We start from the raw sequence: 17,500 nt of genomic DNA, 5'->3' as shown, positions 1-17,500 counted from the left end.
GGGCTGGCCAAAAATTTTCAATTTTTTTTTTATCTTTTATTATGATAGTTTGATATGTCTATATCAAGATAGCGATAGTCATTTTAGTGTTTTCATGCTTTATCACATCGAAAATATTATAATTAAAAATGTAATGCGTCGTGTCAGGCACCAATCGTCACACAATGTCGCCTCTCTAGTTTTATATCCGGGTAAAAAATTAAGAAACTCTATGACAGTTCCCTCTTGAATATGTAGAATGAAAATAACGTTTTCTGTTATTTTTTTCACCCATTTTCTGTTTCTAATCCAGTAAACAGTAGAAATCAGGCTGTTGTCTCGAGAGAAGCACAGGGAGACCATCTCAAGCTAAGTTTCGAAATTTCTTTCGTGTTTACGTCTTTGAGTGACACAAAACCTATTTAGCAAGATGCCCAAAGTATCTAAGCTTAGACTGAAATTAAGAAAGGCCTATAGTTGTCGTCGTAGAAGTGATGTGAGTGACGGCAGTAGTGGCGTTCGTGAAGATGAGGATTCGTTGGCCGCTAAACCTTCTACATCAGCTGACTTGTTGCCACGTGACAGTGACCTTCCTGAAGATCCTGAATATTTCAGTGATGTAAGCAAGGAATTTACGAATGCAAGTGCTGATGTTGAAGTACGTACCACCATGCAAATACGTGAAAACTTAGTTAGAAAAATAACTGAACTTGAAAGAGGGCTGGAAAAAAAACAAATACAAGCTAGTGAGTCTGGTGTAAACTCTCGCATGAAAATAATGTATGAGAAGGTAATGAATGATATTTTTGATAAGTTTTCTGCTCCTTGCAAGAAATGCGGTGCAAAATTAGAGATGAATTTTTGTAATGATGATAGAGATGTTGAAGTGAATTGCAAAGTGTGTGTTTTCAAGGAAAGCTTTTCCCCTCCATGTGTCAAAGTAGATGGTAATGTTTATACTGAACACGACATGAACTTAGTTTATGAAAGCCTAGAGGATGGACGGGGATATAGTGGATACCAAAGAATGTGTTCAAGTCTTTCTCTGAAACCTGTAAAGAAATGGAGGTATTATGATATAAGGAATCATATAGGATCAATAATTTTTGATAAGTTTTCATCTAAATCTAAGATAGTGAATAAGTGTATTGTTGCTCATTATGAAACCCTGGGAAGGTTCCCAGATGAAAATGGTGTGTTGGATATAGATGTATCCTTTGATGGTTCTTGGTTGACCAGAGGTCACCAATCACATATTGGAACTGGTGCCATCATAGACGCCCATACTGGGTTTTGCATTGACTTCCATGTGGCCTCAAATTATTGTGGAGTATGCTTGGCTAATGAAAATAATTTGAAAAGTAAAGTGATTACTGTTGACATATATAGAAAGAGGAAGTGTGATCATGAAAGTAGTGGTAATTGCAATAAAAACTATGATAGAAAGGCAGGAGGGATGGAGGCTGAATGTGCCAAAGTTTTGTGGGGGAGGTCGATCCAGTGCCATGGATTTAGATATATTCATTTCATTGGTGATGGAGATTCGAGTGCGTATAAAACAGTATGTGCTATGAATGAAAACAAAGGGCCCTATGACAAGAAAGTTATCAAAGAAGAATGTGTGAACCACGTGGGAAAAAGGTTTGGATTAAAACTACGTAAGCAAAGAGATGAACATGTGATCATGAGAGTGGACAAAAATGGTAAACAGTATAAACAAAAATTACTTTCTGGAAAACATAAGCTGACGGAAAATGTCATAGATCACCTCACAAAATACTTTACAGTTGCTGTTAGAAGGTGTGCTGGAAAAACAGCTAAAGAACTGAAGGACAACATTATGGCCATATTCTATCATTGTGGCAGCACCGATGAAAATAAGAAACATCATCTATGTCCAAAGGGTGAGAAATCATACTGTTTTTATAACAGAGCAGTGGCCAAAGGCCAGATACCACCAAGCCACAGCAATATGAAGGTGTATTTCAGGTTGGATGAAGAGGAGAGGAAGGTTGTAAGAAATGTGTTCAGAGACATGTGCAGTGACGAGCTTCTGCAAAGATGCCTAATGGGCAAAACTCAGAATCCAAATGAGTCTCTCCACTCAAAGATTTGGGCTAGGCTCAGTAAAACAAAATTCTTTGGCCTGAAGACAGTCCAGTTTTCAATTGCCCTAACTGCAATGCAGCATAATTTTACATACTTGGAAGCCTGCCCCATGGCCTTCTTCGGTTTTGGGAAGTTATCAACCCATACTACAAACATACTGAGCCATAGAGATGCTGAGAGAAAGCGGATGTCAGATCGACTTCTCAAGAAAAGAGAAGAACAACAACTCAAAACTTCTACACCAGAACTGACGAGAAAGAGGAAAAGAATAGAAGATAATGATGATCCAGATTATGGTGCTGGAGTTTTCTAAATGTCACCTGCGCCGTTCCATAGTTGGGGAGGGATATATTGGATCCTAGGGAAGAGCTCACCACTGGTAAATAAACACCCCTATGAAATGAAAATTATATCCTGATGACCCCCAGTGGTGAGGTAATTCTTGTAATTACCGGCAAAAGCTCAAAAGATAAGTATTTTTTCAGCAAAAGCTGAAAATATAGTATTTCTACTTTACATTGCGTTTTCTCAAAACTTTGATTTTTCACACAAAAAACGAATCAACTTTTTTGAATGTTGACAGATTCTTACCATTCAAAAACCAGCAGGTAGAACAGATAGGAGCGCATCTTTGTATGTAATTTTTTTTTGTCATATACAGTCACAAAAAAAAAAAAAAAAAAAAAATTTTCGAAAAAATAAAAAACTAAAAAAATTCAAAAAAAACCCTTTTTCTGAAACAAATCTCTAAAAAAAGTTACATACGAATTTTTCTAAATGGATTCTCTTTCATCTGGTTTTTGAATCATCAAAATCGGTTGAAAAATAAGAGAGATGACTCACTTTTAAATAACACCAAAAATGCATTGCTCTTATGGGGGTCTGGCAGTCCCCTTAAGGCACGCTCAGAGATATTCTTAGCCTAGGGCAGTAACTGGCTGGTGCCCTTTCTTTGGTACAGGAGCTGTGACCTGGGGTTAGTCCATCGCCTCCCCCTGCACCCGATCAGAAGTAATAAAAGGCCGTGATGCCAGAGGATTGCCCTCACACACAGCCCAGATGCGAATGTAGGTCACAAGTTCAGACGTTCCCCCCATACCCCCACCCATTTCTCTTCACCCCCACGTGGACCACTGTCCCTTCCTTTGTACCCCAACCACGTGGTCAGTATCCATTGCAAGTGGTGAATTGCAATCCCAGATCGAGCAGAAATTCAACTGTAGGCCTTTATCATCGCAAGGGCGCCCCTCCATCACTCCACCGATCTACGACCCACGAGTACGACTTTGGTGGGAGGCCTTTGTCTACACACACACGTGGACCCCTTGCTGATGCCCTTTGGGAAGGACTAGAACGAAGCCCCGATGTCGACCTCAGCCTTAGACACTCCATGTGGGACGGTAAAGTACCCTGAAAGAGTTGCCTAGTCACGTTACTTTCGCCCCTTGTGCATTCATTAGACTTCTGGGCCCGTATCTTGGATATACTTTGAATTTCTTGGTTCAATCCCGGCCCACGTGTTCACTATCCTCTTGCTCAAGTCACTAGTCAAGCCTCGAGGCTGTCCTTGGCACCCTCAGCGCACCCTTGAGTAAAAAAGCATTCCCCAAATTCCAGCATTAGATCGTAACCTATGTCCCATATTGTTTCCGAAGGACAATCGTAGCAGAATTTTTCTCGGTCCGTGTTCCTGGCATTCAAAAACTTTTCCTCCCCCCACCTTTTTAGAGTACTTTCAACTGCAGCATCAAATTAACTTTATTTTAATTCATTTTCCTTTGATCTTGTCTGTTATGTAAATATACCTATTTTTGTACCCACATGTTTCATGCATTTTCCCTTTGAGAGAGAGCCCTACGCTCCTGTATAACTCCTTTTGTTTTCTGTTTTATATGCTCCTGGTTATCTTACAAGGTCATTGTAGAGTACAGTAATGAATTTCGAGTCTTAAAAACTACCTGCATGAGGAAACATAAAAATGGCGACCTGACCAGTGATTCTCGTAACGATTGCATCCCCCCCTCCCTTTGTTGCTTTGTTTGTGTTGCAATCTATAAAATCAGTAATTAGCTCAGCTAAGCTGGATATGAGACAGATTATGAACCTTTGAAAGACAGCGCAACAGGCCAAGGAAATTCTGCACAAGTAAACTGTGTTTATTTAGCGTAGGAAATTTTAACAAATGTGACTAAACCTAGGAATTTTTTTATAGTAGGGCGCATGTCAAATGAAAACGAGAGAGAGGATCGTCGAAATTTAGCTTTTGAAAGCCTTTGCACGCAGCTTCCATGCCATTCAAATAGGTTATTTAGGATCTAACCCATTAAAGGAATAGTGCGTGTATTCCTCCTGTGAAAACATGTGATTTCGAAATCGAATCTTTAAGTAGGCGCGAGAAATCGACTGCAAACACGTGTTTGAAAAGTCAGACTAGCATCTCTGACTCTCTTGTCTAGCAATAGGGCAAAATCATATTTCATGCTAGGCAAAGCGAAGAGCTGGTAGAGCTCAATAAATGTCGTTTCTTCCCCTCCGTTTGGGGAAGTACTGCGTCTGTTTACCAAAACATTACCTCATTCATTCATTTTTGATGCAGACAGCCGGCCCAGCGGCCTAGAGATAACAGACAGGAAGGCAAACAGCCTTGACCGACATTCATCGCACAGTTAGGAATGTGTGAAAATTTTTTTGTTTGATTTTACTTTGCTTTCCCTCGGCTCGCTCCACCAAATTGTTTGCATTATTGGGGGGTCTGACATTATATGTTCTGTTTTGTTCTGTTTTTTTTTTTGTTTTGTTTTGTTATGTGCCTTTACTACTGCTGTGTGTGTTGCATATCTATTATGAATTTGGGATTGCCACCCACCTAATTGCCATTGAGAATAAACTTCTCCCATAAGTAAGTGAAATTAGCGCTCTCGCTAATCAGACCTCGTCTGTCTGGGAATTCTCCTAGGAAGCCAATATTTCCAATCCAGTCCCCAAATCAGCCCTCTTAGTCGGTCAATTTGGAGACCTACAGTATATATTCCAATCTCGTCCCTAAGTCAGCCCATTTTGCTGGTATCTTGGGAGACCAATCATTTGCAAATTATCGTCCCCAATCAGTCTGCTTCATCGGTAAATCAGGAGACCTATATATTCCAATCTCGTCACCAACTCAGCCCATTTTGTTGGTACTTTGGGAGACCAATCATTTGCTAATTATCGTCCCCAATCAGCCCACTTCGTCGGTAAATCGGGAGACCTATATATTCCAATCTCGTCCCCAAGTCAGCCCGTTTTGTCGGTATCTTGGGAGGCCAATCATTTGCAAATTATCGTCCCTAATCAGCACGGTCCGTCAGTAAATCGGGAGACATATATATTCCAATCTTGTCCACAAGTCAGCCCGTTTTGTCGGTACCTTGGAAGACCAATCATTTGCTAATTATCGTCGCCAATCAGCCCGATTCGTCGGTAATTTGGGAGACCAGTCATTTGACAATCCTCGTCCCCAATCAATCTGCCTCGTCGGTACCTAATATTGAGTCAGATGTGTAATAGATAAAAAGGAACTCCTGCATTCACACGCTGCTGCCCAGAATCAAGTAAGTATCCCTGGGACATTCACGAAGCAATATATGTATATATATATATATATATATATATATATATATATATATATATATATATATATATATATATATATATATATATATATATATATATATATATATATATATATATATATAAATATATATATATATATATATATATATATATATATATATATATATATATATATATATATATATACATATATATATATATATATATATATATATATATATATATATATATATATATATATATATATATATATATATAAATATATATATATATATATATATATATATATATATATATATATATATATATATATATATATATATATATATATATATATATATATATATATATATGTATGTATGTTTGCAGTGAATAAGTATGAGATTCACTGATCAATTATGAGAGAGAGAGAGAGAAGAGAGAGAGACGATGTTGATAGTTTAAAATGATGAGCCATGAGACCAAGTAAATTGAAGACTAACCATAACAAACCTCCAAGATGTGGGAAAGGAAGGAGGCGCTAGAGGAATCAAATTAACATCAAAAGCAAAATTGACCTGATTTGTCCTTGCCAAAAAGAATTACTAGTTAAGACTGAACCATTAAGAGTAAAATAGACGTCCTCAAAGGAGGCGGGTTTTATTCAACATAGGTCCAGAGTTCATTCTGATCAATTTTTAGCCAGAGTTATTTTGAAACCAATTGGGTAGGATTTGTGTCACTCAACTCTCTAACATCAAGAAATTTCTAAGTCCAGTGTGGCTGGCCGTGTGAAATAGTTTAGTGTTAAGAATAAAACTTATGAAAAACCGTGCCCGGAAATACTTACCCCTCCTGAAAAGTAGAAAATATTAATAGACAATTTCAACCTAACTTACCGAGTCCCCTGCGTTACTATCAAGTAAAAGTCAACAAACAGAAACGGAGTCATTCATATGCGGTGCAACGCAATACAAATAAAAGTGCACCGCATAACGAAGAAAGTGGCGGCAGCGGTGGGATTTTGCCCAGCGCACATTTGAAAAACATTAAAGTTCACGGCCTAGAAATTTACAGAGAGTGAGCGGTGACGGCGCTAAAACTAACTCTCAATTTAACAGCGCAAATAATCTCAAGATGGTCTTCAGCACTAGAAACACCAATACAACATCAACACTGTAGCAGAAGGGAAACGAAGCAGAACGAAATATTCCAAGAAGCAGTGAATCTTTTTGCGTCGATCGGAGTGAAAAATTGACAGCGGTAAATCTCTGCCTAGTTTGAAACTTCCGAACATTCGCATAAGATCAACCAGAAATTCAGTTTAATAATTATATATGACCATAATAAGAACAATAGTAATAATCACGGCATAGAACAGCGGTGATTTTTATAAGAAGTATAACGAAATTTACGAAAGAAAGCGGCAACTCGAGGAACAGGTCGCCTCGAGTCAGCGCTGAATACAACAAGTGCAGGAAGACCAAAACAAACTGTGTTGGCGGACGTATGAAGGTCGCTAATATCTACGTCAGTTCAGTGAACTTTTCTATCGTGTACGGACTTAAATACACGAAATTCCCAAAATGTTTGGTCGCTAAAAGGGAGACTTAGCGAAAAGTAGCGGTAGCAGAGCAGTGTCGACGACGGCGACGAACGAGAGCGGAAGACGGCGACGGACGATAGTGAAGTAATCGGAACGGCGATATAGTTTAGAAGTCAACGCGTTGATAACCTCCTCTCGAAAAGGAAGTGACGCCTTCAATCAACAATTTGGAAGGGATTCCAAATTTTTTCTTCGACAAATTCAGCAAGTACGGACTGGAAGTCGGCCGAGCGGTGACGAATTATCGCTGTGAATACTTTTTTTGTGTGCGTGAAATTTTTATATAATTATTTTTCCTGCAGTGCGCAAATAATTTTTTTAAACATAAATAATTTAAGTAAATTATTTTCTTTTGAATAATATTCTGAATAATATTTCCTTATTGTTGTACAAAGGAAATAAATTTTTTCTCATATTTAGTAATTTTTTTTTACGAAATAGAAATTTTCGTTCACTTGGTGATAGAGACAATTCTGTTTAAATTATTCTATCATAATAATTTTTTTTTACACTTGGCGCAGCATTTTGCAGTGGAACCCAAACAATTGTATACGTAAATACTAATATCAGACTTTTTCAGATTGTGAGAGAGTCCTATGAAGGAATGAGTTAGGAAAAATTTGAATTTTTTTGTATAGAGGATACAGTCAACTCAGCAAACATGCAATTGAAGTAAGTACCTGCTTCTCAAATTTTTTTTTTTCATTTTTCATTCTTGGAATCATTGAATATTTTATGAGTTAATATGAATGAATCTTTTGACGATGTTATCTCCCGACTGCAACAGACAAGAGGCGAGGACCAGACTCCATATAACCTAAGACCTGTACCTGAACGACTTTCTAGACCAATTGATCCTAGTAATACTAGACCCAGACGTTCTCGTAGTCAAGGTCCCCCACTTAGTTTACCGAGTGCGCCTAACCCTTCAGTTGTAACCACTAACCCAATAACTTCCATTGTACCTAGTAATTACAACATGGCGCAAGTAGCCGTAATAACCCAAGCAACTACATTTTGTGGAACGGTAGACCCCAGTAATGTAGATAAAAGTAGATTAGAAGAATATGGTGTAAATCGATGGATAGCAGACACAGAAAGCAGAATTTCAGCTGCTGGTATCACAGATGAGAGAAAGAAAATAGATGAAACACTCTTGTATGTTAGTATGGAACATGGTGATGCACATACAGTTCTTCATTCAGTACTTTTTAGGAATATTACTCTGTTTAACGAATTCAACAAACTGTGCTTACAGTTTTGGCAACCAGAAGCACAGAAAGATCCATGGTATAACATAGGAACTTTCCATCATCAGAAATATGAGGGAAATCACTTAGTTTTAGCAACTAGAGTAGAGGAAGCTATAGATAGAGTGACGACAGATATGAAAGCTGTAGGAATTGTTGTTGGAAGGAAGGATGACTTTGATGATGATGAAACAGATTTAGCTAGTATATCCAGGTACTTAGATATATGTCATTAGGACCAATCTACGATGCTTTGGGTAAGGAAGAAAATGAGTAGCCTTAAAGAAGTACTGTGATAGAAAGCCAAATGATGGAATTGTACAAACTTTGATGTACATAGAAAGGAAAGTAAAACAGAATTCATCAAGTAGTAGTGCAGATTTTACGGGAACCGTAGCTAGTGAAACCCAAGAAATAATAGCAATCAGTCAATAGAAACCAATCAGGGCAAGCTAGGTCTAGGTATTAGGAAATAGAAATTCGTTTGATAGAAATGGTGGGAACAACAATAGGAGATTTAATCAATCAAACAGAAACAATCAAGGTAGGCCGCCAAATAGAGGTAACAATGGGAATACCACTGGGACTAATGGAAATAACAGTGGAAAAAACAGGACTCCTGGACAGAGGGGAGCTAGTCAAGGCCAAAATTCAGGGAATAGTAGGCCACAGTCAAATAGGCAAAGATTAAATTGTGGAAATTGTGGTTATAACAACCATACAACCCAGAATTGTAGAAGAAACAAATGGTGTTCAAATTGCAATAAGACAGGACATTTAATCCAGAACTGTTGGTACAACAAACAGGGAAATTCTCAGGGGTCTCAAAATAACCACAATACTCAGCCTAATAATCAGAATACCTCCCCCAGTACCCCATATCAAGGGGATTCTCAGTGACAATCACAGAGAGCGCAGCAGAAAGGTCCATCCTTACAGAAAGAAATAGTGACAGTGAATAAGGATGTGTCCCCAACAGACATTACTCAAGTAATGAAATAGTGTTTTCTGTAAAGAATTTTAATACGTGTCAGGAAGAGTTGCCTATCATACAAGTACACTTAGAAGGTGTACTGAGTTCCATATTGTTGGATACAGGCAGTACTGTAAGTATCATTGATAAAGGCACTTTAACAAAACATATAGGTTGTGAGCTTTCCCAAATGAGAGAATCCTATAGGACCATAAAGGGGATCGCTGGAAAGCAAATAAGGGCTATAGGCAATGTCAATTTAGAGATAGAAATTCTAAATAAGAAATACAGGGAAGAGTTTGTGGTGTTGGAAGAAATATTTTCCAGCTCAAGCTCTGTTTTCCCTGAGATCAGAAACACTTCTGCAGTAGAGGGCTGATAGGTCGTCAGGACTTTTTCAACATGGTCGCGCCAGGCTTCAGGCTCGGCTTTGTCCCAGTTTCTGATGAGGGCACCTATACTGCTGAGGACTGAGTGTGGAGAGGGTGCTGGTGTGTTGCGCATGTCGTGAGCTGCCATTGCAAGCTGATGAGCTATTTCTTTCTCCCTCTCCTGTCTTTCTTTCTCCTTCTTTTGTCTTTCTTCCTCTTCTCATTTCTCCTGGGCTATTCTTTCTTTCTCCTTCTCCTGGCTTTCTTTCTCCTTCTTTTGTCGTTCTGCTCTCTTTCCGCCTTGGCATCATCTATTCTCTCTTGGATCCATTCCCTTAGGGCTTGTCCTGACATTCCCATGTCCTTTCCAGAGGACATGTAGAACTTGAAGTCCTCATTTTGCTGGGCTCTGGATGTCGCAGACATCTTGAGATAACGCTTATATGGGTGTGACCTGTTATAAAATCAGTATGGCTGAAAAGACTCAGGATGCCTTGGAAGACTCAAGGTGTCTCGAAAGACTCAGGGTGTCTCGAAAGACTCAAGGTGTCTTGGAAGACTCAGGGTGCCTGAAAAGACGCAGGGTGTCTAGAAAGACTCAAGGTATCTTGAAAGACTCAGGGTGTCTCGGAAGACTCAGGGTGTCTCAAAAGACTCAGGGTGTCTCAAAAGACTCAGGGTGTCTCAAAAGACTCAGGGTGTCTTGAAAGACTCAGGTGTCTCGAAAGACTCAATGTGTCTGAAAAGACTCAGGGTGTCTCGAAAGACTCAAGGTGTCTCAAAAGACTCAGGGTGCCTGAAAAGACTCAGGGCTGTTCGAGTGAACAGATTCAGGGTGTCTGAAGAGACTGAAGTTGTCTGAAAAGACTCAGTTGTCTGAAAAAACTCAAATTTCAGGTGTCTGAAACACTCAATTGTTCAGAATGAACGAGAATTAATGTCTGAATAAGACAAATTTCAGGGTGTCTGAAGCACTCAATTGTTCAGAATGAATGAAAATTAATATCTGAATAAGACAAATTTTAGGATATCTGAAGTGCCTCAACTAAAATCTGATATGTCTGAATAAGACAAATTTCAGGGTGTCTGAAAAGTCAATTGTTCAGAATGAACGAAAATTAATGTCTTAATAAGACAAATCTCAGGGTGTTTGAAGCACTTAATTGTGCAGAATGAACGAAAATTAATATGTCTGAATAAGACAAATTTTAGGATGTCTGAAGAGTCTCAATTAAAATCTAATATGTCTGAACAAGACAAATTTCAGGGTGTCTTAAAACTCAATTGTTCAGAATGAACGAAAATTAATATGTCTGAATAAGACAAATCTCAGGGTATCTGAAAAGATTTAGTTAAAAATTAATATGTCTGAATAAGACAAATTTCAAGGTGTCTGACACAATTGTTTAGAATGAACGAAAATTAGTATGCCTAAATAAGACAAATTTCAAGTTGTCTGAAAAAACTGTTAAAATTTAATATCTGAATAAGACTAAAATTCAGGGTCTCTAAAAAGACTTAAAAATTAATATGTCTGAATAAGACAAATCTCGGGGTGTCTGAATAGACTTAGTTAAAAAGCAATATGTCTGAATAAGGGAAATTTTAGGGTGTCTGACACTCTATTGTTCAGAATGAACGAAAATTAATGTCTGAATAAGACAAATTTCAGAGTGTCTGAAAAGACTGTTAAAAACTAATATGTCCGAATAAGACAAATCTCAGGGTATCTGAAAACTCAGTTGTTCAGAACGAACGAAAATTAATATGTCTGAATAAGACAAGTCTCAGGGTGTCTGAAAAGACTTAGTTAAAAATTAATATGTCTGATTAAGACAAATTTCAGGGTGTCTGAAAAGACTGTTAAAAATTAATATGTCTGAATAAGACAAATCTCAGGGTGTCTGAAAACTCCATAGTTCAGATTGAACGTGAATTAGTATGTCTAAATACGACTAATCTCAGGGTATCTGAAAAGACTATTAAAAATTAATATGTCTGAATAGACTTAGTGGTTCTTAATGAACGAAATTTTAGCCCAAGCTAACATAAGCTTTTATGTATATTTTATGTTGCGGAAAGACGCTGCAGAACTAATGAAAAAAAGGGGGGCTTATGGGGTTATACACTTATGGTGTAAAGAAATTTTCCTTGCGCTGTTAAATAATTGTAAATGTGGCGTAATGAAAACAGTACACCGATCCTATCGAATATTACAATCTCCAACGCACGAGGGTAAAACAAAAATACTTAATCTTATAACGTGGGTGGGAAGGGAAAAATTTTTATTCTCCGTTATCAAAACAAACCTTAGCTCATACGTGCCTAATAATAGTATTCAAGTTTTTACTTCTGGTCTCGTGACATCTGCCGACAAATGAATGAGTCAGGCGTGCGGGGGTTTTTGGAGGGGGGAGTTCGTCTTGACCGCGAGTCTGGCTCATTACCTGCCTACCCTTTTTCCCACGCTCAGGCTTCCCGCAGTAATGAATGAACGAGGAAATTCTCGCTGATATATTGGGCAATAAATAAATTTGCAGGAACACCACGGGCTCGCCGAGGAATATCCTACTCAGAGAATAAAAATGTTTATTACTTACAAAAATGTGTCGAGGTGCACGGACGTATGTGGATCAAGATTAGCAAGCGAAAGAAAGGGGTTTATACGAGCGCTGTACGTATGGTATTTATAACAATGGAATTTCTAATGGAACTCACAAATCAAAGATGGCGGACGGTTAGGAATGGGCCCACGTGGCCTGGAATTTACTATTCTCTCGTCTTGGGAGCGGAAATTTAGGTTCCTAAATGCTTCCTAGCTTTTACTATTGATCAAGAGAGAGAGAGAGAGAGAGAGAGAGAGAGAGAGAGAGAGAGAGAGGATAAATCCAGCGATGCAAAAATAGCTGGAGTCAAAGCCTATCTGGAAATTTGGGACTTTCAAAGCGTCTTTATCATGTGGGCGAAGGAACAGGGGCTCTATTCTTTTTATTAATTCTTCGACTGAGTTGCTCCCTAGCTTCCTATTCTTAAAACATGCAGCTGACATGCGATAGCACAAAAATCTCGTGGAATATTTAATATGCTCTCTCTTCTCATGAACTAATTTGGCATGCACGTGGTCTATCAATTACCTAGCGCTGATTGCAGTCACTTTTCGCACCTAGCATAAAAAAAAACCTAAACAATTTTTTTACACGTTCTTACGTTGTGGAACTGGCTCTTCTCATGTGACCAAAATGGAGGGGTGTGATATCACGGTCGTCTCTAATTATGCAGACCAGCTAGCAGTTGCTATTCCGCTGATAATTGCAAAGCAATTGCATACTCGGCAAGGTATGCCAATTGCTACGAATGTCCAAGAGATACTTACTTGATTCTGGGCAGCAACGGATGAACACAGGGAGTTCCTTTTATTTATTACACATCTGACTCAATATCAGGACAATTCATAGACAAACAAGGGAAATCTATGGCTTAGGGTCTTCTTCATGTGAGGGAAAATTACGTAAACTCAAGGGTTCTCTTAATTAATTATATTTTCATAACAAACACAGATCAGAAAGGCCTGCTAAAATAATGAATCCTGCACTGAATAAATATTCTATGCTGACGGTGTCTTCATAACAGGAAACATCGCAGCGGTGGTAGAAGGGGGGCTGCACATGGATAGAGCCGAGAAAGTCCACAGTCGAGGCCTATCTGCAAAATGCACGACGGTTATTTGCAATAATAATAGGACGCTCAAAGGGGACTGAGGGATTGCACAGACAGTGCAAAATAGCTCAGTTCATCACTAAATGCATAATTATGTTAACACTGAATGCTCCAACACAAATTACTGAAGGTGATTGCCCAGTGGAAAATAAATGAAAAAAATCAGGCAAAGAAAATATAGGAATCATGATTAATTAAGAAACCTTATTCCGGTACATCACCTTTGTCAAGATGACGGTGTCCTCGTTCAATAGGGTCTGGCAATGAAGGAGGGAATTAAAATGCCACTACAAAGTATATTGGTTCGAGCCTCAGGGTCGAACACATGTAAGGTTCAAGGGGACAAGCAAGGTTAAGGACATCTGCCTTGAGTGGCGTTCTGAGTGATTCTCTCTCACGATTTCTGTTGCATCGTCTATAAATAATCTTCGGGGATTATGCATCACGTCCAACATGGGTGGCACAAAGGTTAATCTTTGTCACCTTTTCTATAATGGCCGCATGCATCAGTTAACCCTCGTGGAGGGTTCAGAATGAGGCTGGGCGCCAACTTTCTCTATTTTTGGCTCCTCCCTTGCCTTGCTGGAGTGGTGCCACCGAGAAAGGCATCTGGAAAAGGCCTTGTGCAGTCAATTGGACAGAGAGAAGGGTTAGGCTTAACCATTTTGGCAAAATATATATATGTATATATATATATATATATATATATATATATATATATATATATATATATATATATATATATATATATATATATATATATATATATATATATATATATATATATATATATATATATATATATATATATATATATATATATATATATATATATATATATATATATATATATATATATATATATATATATATATATATATATATATATATATATATATATATATATATATATATATATATATATATATATATATATATATATATATATATATATATATATATATCAGGAAAGGGTGACAAGGAGACAGTCAGTCATCTGTAGGTGATATTTATTTTGCTGAAGCGTTTCGTAACACAGTTACATTATCAAGGCTAAAAGAGAAATTACACAAAATAAAATACAAGGAATAAAACTAACGACCTCAAGAGTCTCAATATGCTATATAAATATACATTAAAACAAGACAATTCAGAAAAAGCACCTGCTGGGCTAAAAGTTGAAGACTGAATGACTTAAAGGGAAAATGAAAACGACAATGAAAACTGGCTCTCAAGCCCGATACAACTGGACAGAGGTGGTGTGTGAGTTCAACTTGGGCACTAACTGCCTAATAAATAATGATTCTAAAATGAGCAGTTCGTGTGGATGACTTATTTGGCCCAAAACAGAGAAGTCGGAGTAATTAATACTTGTATTACATATATTTGAAAGATTTCCAATATTAGAAAATTTTGGATTGGACAACCTGCAACCAGTACGATGACTAACACTTTTATGTGAATCTGCTCTGACCCTCAGCAATCGTTTAGTCGATCCCATGTAAGTCACCAAATTACATCTGGGGCAAGTATATTTATATATGACTGAAGATTGCGTTATTGGGCAGATTTTATCCCTAAATTTCAAAAATAGACCCTAGTGTAAGTAGATTTTTTGGTATTAGAATGACTTGTAACATTAAAATGTTTTTCTATTGACGACATAAGATTACTTCTAAATTTATCGTTTCGGATGTATGGGATGATTGCATAGAGTTTCTTCCTTGGTACTGTACTTATAACAGCCGAGTCAGACAATTTCTTTTAAGAAATTCTTAGTGTTTAAAGAAAGCATGAGATGGAAACCAATTATCATTAAAATATTTGGGCAAGAACATTATTTCTTTGTGATAAGAGACATGAAGAGGTTAGAGTACAAGCCCGGTGGAGGAGAGTAAAAATTGAACTTAGTTTAAAATGATAAAAAAACAAGCACTATTAAAGTTCGAACCCAGACCAGTAAAAGCCTTTTTTCTAAAAACGAAAGTGTTAAAACTGTCATTATGTCGACTAAACGATTGCTGAGGGTCAAAGCAATTTCACATAAAGGTGCTAGTCATCGTACTGGCTGCAAATTGTCCAATCCAAGAATTCTCTGATATTCGAAATCATTCAAATATATGTAATACCAGTATTAATTATTCTGACTTCTCTGTTTATGGGCCAAACAAGTCATCCACACGAACTGCTCATTTTAGAATCGTTATTTATTACGCAGTTAGTGCCCAAGTTGAACTCACACACCACCTCTGTACAGTATCTGGCTTGAGAGCCGGTTTTCTTTGTCGTTTTCCTTTTCCCTTTTAGTCATTCAATCTCCAACTTTTAGTCTAACAGGTGCTTTTCCTGGATTGTCTTGTTCTAATGTATACTGATATAGCATGTTGAGACTCTTGAAGTTGTTAGTTTTATTCCAAGTATTTTAATTTGTGTATCTTCTCTTTTAGCCTTGATGATGTCACTGTGTTACGAAACGAGTCGGCAAAAGAATATTACCTATAGATGACTGGCCGTCTCCTTGTCACCTTGTCCTAATATATGCTGCGGCCTGCTTGCGCCAACAACTCCTGTCCTCTCTCTCTCTCTCTCTCTCTCTCTCTCTCTCTCTCTCTCTCTCTCTCTCTCTCTATCTCTCTCTATATATATATATATATATATATATATATATATATATATATATATATATATATATATATATCTTCTTCTTTCTTTTTTTTTTATTTTCTTTTAACGTGCTTTTATTCCCATTTTTGTATGGGGTAAGCACGATAAGTATATATATATATATATATATATATATATATTCTTTATTTTCTTTTAATATATATTTTATTCCCATTTTTGTATGGGTAATATATATATATATATATATATATATATATCTTCTTTCTTTCTTTTTCTTTTAACGTGCTTTTATTCCCATTTTTGTATATATATTTCTTTTATATATATATATATATATATATATATATATATATATATATATATATATATATATATATATATATATATATATATATATATATATATATATATATATATATATATATATATATATATATATATAACACACACACACACACACACACACACACATATATATATATATATATATATATATATATATATATATATATATATATATATATATATATATATATATATATATATATATATACATATGTATATATATACACTAGCTGACCAACCCTGCGCTGCCCTGGAAATCTCTGAATGACAACCGATAAACTCTCTCTCTCTCTCTCTCTCTCTCTCTCTCTCTCTCTCTCTCTCTCTCTCTCTCTCTCTTTCCAGTTAAGATAGTTGCTTCAGTTACAGTGCCCAGCATTTTTGACATTTTATATTTAACCACTCGTATTCCTATCGGGGCTGAACTTGTACTTGAAGGGCATCGAGAGTGTCTCTATTTATCCCAGCGATCTCGAAGACTATGGATTAGACTCTAATATCTGTCATTTTTGACATTTTATTTTTCACCCCTTCTCACCCCACCTTACCTAGGGCTGAACTTGGACTTAAGGGGCTTCTGGAGTTTCACTATTCATTTCAGTGACCTCAAAAACTATGGATTAGACACTATTATCTATTGTTTTCTGTAATTTTTACATTTCACCACCTTCCCATACCCACCATTTGATGCCAGTGATGCCTTACCCCAATATGTATACTAAGTTTAGTTGAAATTGTCAATGAGTTTCAGAGTGTATGTTTAAACTACGCACACACACATACATCCATATATATATATATATATATATATATATATATATATATATATATATATATATATATATATATATATATATATATATATATATATATATACATATGTGTGTGTGTGTACATATATACATAAATGCATATAATACTGTATGTATGTATC

Source organism: Macrobrachium rosenbergii, chromosome 31, assembly GCF_040412425.1.
Source record: "Macrobrachium rosenbergii isolate ZJJX-2024 chromosome 31, ASM4041242v1, whole genome shotgun sequence".
In the NCBI taxonomy this organism is placed as follows: domain Eukaryota; kingdom Metazoa; phylum Arthropoda; class Malacostraca; order Decapoda; family Palaemonidae; genus Macrobrachium; species Macrobrachium rosenbergii.
Note: the sequence above shows the minus strand (reverse complement) of the source record.